The sequence below is a fragment of the Coregonus lavaretus genome, assembly GCF_964263955.1.
Source record: "Coregonus lavaretus genome assembly, contig: HAP1_SCAFFOLD_1901, whole genome shotgun sequence".
In the NCBI taxonomy this organism is placed as follows: domain Eukaryota; kingdom Metazoa; phylum Chordata; class Actinopteri; order Salmoniformes; family Salmonidae; genus Coregonus; species Coregonus lavaretus.
The window spans coordinates 56442-64152 of NW_028166334.1; positions in this window are offsets into that span (position 1 = coordinate 56442).

Consider the following 7711-nt stretch of genomic DNA (forward strand, 5'->3'; position numbering starts at 1 on the left):
GGCGCTTCTTCCCTCGATGTCTGGCAAGGGAAGATATTGCCTGTGATGTGGACAAGGCGTTGTGGCCAGACCCAGCTGTGCGGCAAGATGCTGCCTAATTATTTTTCTCGCCTCTTTTTTTTTCTATATATTTTTTCAGCAAAATTTTTCTGCAATTTTCTTTTTCAGTTTACTGTTTTTTGTGAGCATATTTTTGTTCAGTCCAATGTAAATATATCTGCTGTGCATATGTTGCACTGACTTGTTTGGTGAAAAATAAAAAATAAAATGTTTTGTATCTGAAGAATTTTCTACAATTTGAACTATTTTAGTATTATGGCAAAGCACACTAAAGATGAGAGTGCTTTTCATTATGCCCACCAGTGTGTAGTTGGTTAGACAAAAATCTGGTAATATGAATGAAGTGTGTGCCATTTCGTGCAAACGTTTGATTTTGATAATGCTATATGTAGTTTTGGTTGCAGTGCTTCATTTTGCATGATATATGAGGTATTTTGCAGTTTGGGTGTGTGGTTTTGTGAGTTGTGTTAAGTATTTTGATAAAACCAGCCTAGTTTGCAAAATTGCGTTTTAGCAATTGGGAAAAACTGTATTTATTTTCATGTACTCAAGTCAGTCAATACTGAACATTTCAACAAAACATTCATAACAAAACGTTTTCCAGTTTTCATACAGTATTACTGAACGTACCATTGTACTGCAAGCTTACAGTAATACTGTAACATAAATTACATATCCAGTTCAGTACCGAATAAAAAAGAAAAATAACCTAAACATCTCTCCGCCTAGCTGGATCTGGCCACAGGGCTTCGTCAACATCACAAGCTATATTTTCATTTGCAAGGCAACGTGGGAAGAATCTTTTGGAGTGACAAATCCACCCTTGTATGGATGCTGCTTCAATTTGATCACATGCTTCCACCATAGCTTGAATGAGGGCCATCTGGACATAGGGCCGGAGATCATAAACCTTCCACCGCCATGCTGAGAAGAACTCCTCGATGGGGTTTAGGAAGGGGGAGTATGGTGGAAGGTATTGAACTGTAAATTGTGGGTGTTGATGAAACCAGTTTTGGACCAGAGCAGAATGATGGAAAGCTACATTGTCCCAGACGACAATGTATTGCATCTGGTCCCTTTGGTTTGCTGCTGTGATAATATTGTGTAATCTGTCTAAAAATGTAAGAATGAGGTCAGTGTTGTAAGGACCCAAGTTGGCATGGCGGTGGAGGACCCCATTCTGTGTAATGGCAGCACAAAGGGTAATGTTACCCCCACGTTGCCCTGGTACATTGACAATAGCCCTGTGGCCAATGATGTTTCTTCCCCTTCTTCTCACTGTTGTCAGGTTAAATGCAGCCTCATCAATGTATATAAACTCATGCGGGACTTCCTCCACATCCATTTGCAAAACTCTCTGAAATACAGCAAAATATCACATTGTGTAGATCAATTTACTGTAGGTCTGCTATACAGTAAAACTACATGTACAGTAAAAAGGTTATGTGTGCAGTACACAATACTACAGTCAGTGAACAAAACGTACCACCACTTATTCACGCCGCAGGCCTTTCACCCTGTCTGAATTTCTTTCAAATGGCACTTTATACAGTTGTTTCATTAGAACTTGATGTTTTTTAAGGATACGGGCTATTGTTGACAGAGACACCTGTTGGATATTATTGAAAATTCGGTGATCATTGACAATATGGGCTTGAATTTCTCTAAGTCTGATTGCATTGTTGGCCAAAACAAGGTTTAAGATCTCTCTCTCTCTTGCTCCTGTGTGAATATGGGGCCCCTCCCTCCTTGGTGTTCTCGACGTTCAATCCTATGTTGGCCAAAAAAAATACATGTAGCTTACTGTAAAATGATACAGGAATAGATGCCAAAACTGTTGATATAGTACATGCAGTAAGCTATGGATTTTCTGTTGACAGAAGATAAGTTTCTCACCTGTGCTCTTGACGAATTGTTCGAACTATTGATGCCACCGTGTACCTGTATAACAAAATTCGTGCTACAATTGTGGACCATGTAATAAACCACGGACTAACACTGAGGGAGGCTGGACTGCCAGTCCAGCCTCCCTCAGTGTTAGTCCGTGGTCCACAATTGTAGCACGAATTTCGTTATACAGATTTGGTTGTCTTCTTCTTTGTGCATGTCCTACCCCTCCTCCAGGTCTTCCTCTTCCTCTCCCTCTCCCTCTTCCTCTGACACCGTCCATTTTTTTTGAAGACAGGTGAACTTACCTGTTGCCTTTTTATAGTGCTTAAAGCTGATTATTGGTGTGTCTACAATTAAGCACCAGTGTGTGTGCACACCTGGTGGCTGTGTTTAACCAATTGGTTCATGGGTGTGTTCATTTGAAAGCCTTTGCTTTGAAATTGCAAGGAAATGACATCATGATACATTTCTGTGTCAAATGCATACAAGTGTGTTTAGTGTTTTGCAAATCACTGTGTGTAATGTTTTGCAAAAAGTGTGAAGCTGACAATGTGCTTACAGTTGTGCAAATTTAGGCCGGTGTTTTGCTCCTTGAGTGTAAGGTTTTGCTAATTGTGGGAAAGTTTTAATTTTAGTGTGTAAGCAATTGAAAAAAACTGTAAATATGTAATTGTTTACTACTAGGTAGCTACTTCCCACATCAGTGTTGCCAATTGAGAGACTTTGTCGCTATATTTAGCGAGTATTTAGACCCCTCTAGCGACACATTTTCAAAAAATAAACTAGCGACAAATCTAGCAACTTTTTCTGGTGTTACTGGATACTTTTGGAGACTCTGACGTGAAAGCACGTATCGTTCTTACTCTTCTCAATGAGCAGCGGGTGCTGCCGTGGGACCCACCCCGTCCCAAAGCACTCACAGGCGGCCCAGTCCTCGCGCAGCAGTCAGAGCAGGAGATGTTCACCCCTCCGCGTCCAGACTGCAAATGAATCGCGCAAGCAGGAAGCCGCCGCCGCCGCCGCCGCTGGCTGGCTGATGCCGCACTGGCTTACATTCAGGGCGGGATGTAATTGTAAATGTAAAATAAATAAATCACTGCACTAAAATAAATCACTGCATTTGACTCACACAGCCTCAGTCACTTACTCACCTCGTCCACTGTGTGTGTGCCTCTCTGTGACATAAGCTAAACATCTAGCTGGCTAGCTCATCACGTCTCAGTCTAAACTGTACACTCAAACATACAGAAAGGAATGGGAATCAAACCCTGCATTCAAAGGCTGGTTGAAGCCGTTTATTGGAGATGATACACGAGCATACTGCCTTTATTGTAAGGCTGATTTCTACGCCAAACTTAGTGATGTAAAAAAACACATGACAACTCAAAAACATACTCAAAAGGCAAAGCCTTATAACAGTTCCACCCAAAACATGCTGCCATTTATGGTTAAAAAAATTGACTCTGAGGCCACCATGGCATTAGCTATCGCTGAACACTGTTCCATGCTGGCATGTGATCACATTGGAGAAGCATGTAGAGCTGCTTTCTCAGACTCCACTGCTGCTACCCACTTCAAAGTGCACAGAAATTATTAATGGTGTTCTAGCACCATACTTTCTGAAAAAGTTGGTCGCAGATGTGGGTGACCAGCGTTTCAGCCTCCTCCTCGATGAGCCCACGGATGTAAGTGTTTCTAAGTACCTGGGGGTTGTGATAAGGTACTTTAGTGACACCAAGCAGACAATTGTATCAACATTTCTGGGGCTTGTTGAGTTGGAGGGAGGAGATGCCATATCTATAGCCCGTGCTGTTGTGGCTTTCCTCGAGAAGTGTTGCCTTATGAGCACCAGCTGCCTGATAATGTTTTGCAGCTTTTTGGCACATCAGCTGCTTAAATCATTTAAGTCAGCTCCCTCAGTTGCTGAACCTGCCATAGAGAGCCTTGACCAAAATGACGATGACCCACTCTTTCTGTGAGCCAGCACAGCCTGTGTGTGTGTGGAGGGGGGTCTGAAAAAAACAACAATTAACTTGAATTAGGGCCAGACTAGTTACCATCATTTTCTCACATTGCCATTGACAGTTTTTTCTATTGTCTCTTTCTGGTCCATTTAGATTGTTCATGTAGATTGTATGCAACAAAAATTTTAAGAATGCTATGGTTTAAAATGAGTAACTCCGCCAGAGTGTCTCTTTTGGGTCACTTTTGCCGGTCCCAAGCCCAGATAAAGGAGGAGGGTTGGAATTGTGACAAAAAAAAACAAGAATCGACAGAAGAAAGTTCATTTGTAGTTCTAAACATACAGTTGAAGTCGGAAGTTTACATACACTTAGGTTGGAGTCATTAAAACTCGTTTTTCAACCACTCCACAAATGTTTTGTTAACAAACTATAGTTTTGGCAAGTCGGTTAGGACATGTACTTTGTGCATGACACAAGTCATTTTTCCAACAATTGTTTACAGACAGATTATTTCACTTATAATTCACTGTATCACAATTACAGTGGGTTAGAAGTTTACATACACTAAGTTCACTGTGTCTTTAAACAGCTTGGAAAATTCCAGAAAATTATGTCATGGCTTTAGAAGCTTCTGATAGGCTAATTGACATCATTTGAGTCAATTGGAGGTGTACCTGTGGATGTATTTCAAGGACTACCTTCAAACTCATTGCCTCTTTGCTTGACATCATGGGAAAATCAAAAGAAATCAGCCAAGACCTCAGAAAAGAAATGATAGACCTTCACAAGTCTGGTTCATCCTTTCAATTTCCAAACGCCTGAAGGTACCACGTTCATCTGTACAAACAATAGTATGCAAGTATAAACACCATGGGACCACGCAGCTGTCATGCCACTCAGGAAAGAGATGCGTTCTGTCTACTAGAGATTAACGTACTTGGATGCGAAAAGTGCAAATCAATCCCATAACAACAGAAAATGACCTTGTGAAGATGCTGGAGGAAACAGGTACAAAAGTATCTATATCCACAGTAAAACGAGTCCTATATCGAAAGACCTGAAAGACCGCTCAGCAAGGAAGAAGCCACTGCTCCAAAACCGCCATAAAAAGCCAGACTACGGTTTGCAACTGCACATGGGGACAAAGATCGTACTTTTTTGAGAAATGTACTCTGGTCTGATGAAACAAAAATATAACTGTTTGGCCATAATGACCATCTTTATGTTTGGAGGAAAAAGGAGGACGCTTGCAAGCCGAAGAACACCATCCCAACCGTGAAGCACGGGGGTGGCAGCATCATGCTGTGGGGGTGCTTTGCTGCAGGAGGGACTGGTGCACTTCACAAAATAGATGGCATCATGAGGAAGGAAAATTATGTGGATATATTGAAGCAACATCTCAAGACATCAGTCAGGAAGTTAAAGCTTGGTCGCAAATGGGTCTTCCAAATGACCCCAAGCATACTTCCAAAGTTGTGGCAAAATGGCTTAAGTACAACAAAGTCAAGGTATTGGAGTGGCCATCACAAAGCCCTGACCTCAATCCTATAGAAAATGTGTTGGCAGAACTGAAAAAGCGTGTGCGAGCAAGGAGGCCTACAAACCTGACTCAGTTACACCAGCTCTGTCAAGAGGAATCGGCCAAAATTCCCCCGACTTATTTTGGGAAGCTTGTGGAAGGCAACCCGAAACGTTTCACCCAAGTTAAACAATTTAAAGGCAATGCTACCAAATACTAATTGAGTGTATGTAAACTTCTGACCCACTGGAAATGTGATGAAAGAAATAATTATCTCTACTATTATTCTGACTTTTCACATTCTTAAAATAAAGTGGTGATCCTAACTGACCTAAGACAGGGAATTTTCTACTAGGATTAAATGTCAGGAATTGTGAAAAACTGAGTTTAAATGTATTTGGCGAAGGTGTATGTAAACTTCCGACTTCAACTGTATTTAGGGTGTTTTTTACTCACTTTTTATCTCTCCCACGACATTATTCCTCTCTCCTACAGCGTCCATCACAATGACATGCACATGGCCAATTATGCAAATTAGGTGATGATGTCATTTAGCGACTTGTAGCGACTTTTAGGACAGCCAATAGCTACTTTCCTTACTGAGGAGTTGGCAACATTGCACACCGTTTCCGGACAGTAGTACTTATCAAGCGGTAGTGAAGGCCACTGTGTTCCGGTGTTGTTGCCCTCTCCGTTGAGTAGTAGACTGTATGTATGTATGTATCAATGTATGTAACATGCATGTATGTATGTATCAAGGTGTCTATATGGTTATCAATATTAGTTATTTCTTGTGTAGGCTGATATCCTACATCAAATAAAATCATAGGAGGGGAAAAAATGGCCACGTTCACTACCACCGGCAACACGAGTGTCATACCCAGTAGAAAGCAACTCAAGTCGGCAGGCACTTTGACTTTGTGGCTGTGCTATCTAGTGGAAACAGGTGCACTGGTCGCCGGCTTATCGACTAGTCGTGCAGCCCAATCAATCAGCCACGCAAAACGGTCTTGAGTGGAAACAAATCTGCTCAATTAGCTGATTCGCTTTCCATACTCCCACTGGCCTACACTCAGGGCAGCATATTACGCTGCTGAGGGGAGGACGGCTCATTATAATGTCCGGAACGGCGCAAATGGAATGGCATCAAACACCTGGAAATCATGTGTTTAATATATTTGATACCATTCCTCTGTAGTGGTCCTCTGTAGCTCAGCTGGTCGAGCACGGCGCTTGTAACGCCAAGGTAGTGGGTTCGATCCCCGGGTCCACCCGTACACTAAAATGTATGCACACATGACTGTAAGTCGCTTTGGAGAAAAGCGTCTGCTAAATGGCATATTATATTATTATATTCCACTGAGCCCGTTCTCCCCAATTAAGGTGCCACCAGCCTCCTGTGGGCTGCAGCTACCCATACTTTAGGAAAATGGGGCTGTCAGCCAGAACAGTCCGGAAGCGATTTGGCCTAACAGAAGTTGATTTATAAGCGAATTACCTTGATATGCCTTGATAAAACAATGACATTATAAACGAAAGTCCCTTAAATAGGGGACTTCATGTTTTTGTTTGTTTTTTTACGTGAGAGGAATATTTGTTCATAAGAGGTGCAGGCAGGTGTGTTACCTGCTCATATAACCTGTAGCCACTCCAGGGGAAGACTGGGACAATTCGGCCCTAGAATTTTATCCACACCAGCCCACATCACTGCGTGCGCCGGAAACTCATTTTCCCCTTGTGTCACCGGTGCCACTAATTTTACATGTGGTGGCACCAGCCCATGATTTGGTCGGACCCAAATCATGAGTCGGACCTAAATCATGAGTAGGCTAATCATCTAATAAAGTAATTAATAAGTTGTTTCATCTAACACGTCCAAGCAGGATATTTTGATGTGCAACCTAATCCAGTGATTGTCATGAATTTTGGGTTGACAATTAGACTACAGTTGCTATATTTTACTGTCCAAATTAAGGTGACCAGATTTTGGAAATGAAAATCGAAAGAAAAAAATTGCCTATCTAGTAATTTTACAGTCACCCAAGTTTGGTATCCAATGCTGTTGGATGAACTTTCTGGCCATGGGTATGGTTGTTCATGCGGTGGTTACAATGTATCACTGATCACCGCACAAGCGAACGAGTTTGGTACAGGGATAGATTTTTACATGCAAAGCTCATTGGATACAGCGTTTGATTATTGAAATATCGGCTTAAATTTAACTTCAGAGTTGCTTTTTTATTTCCGAGGGCTAATCGGGGACGTCTGGTCATCCTAG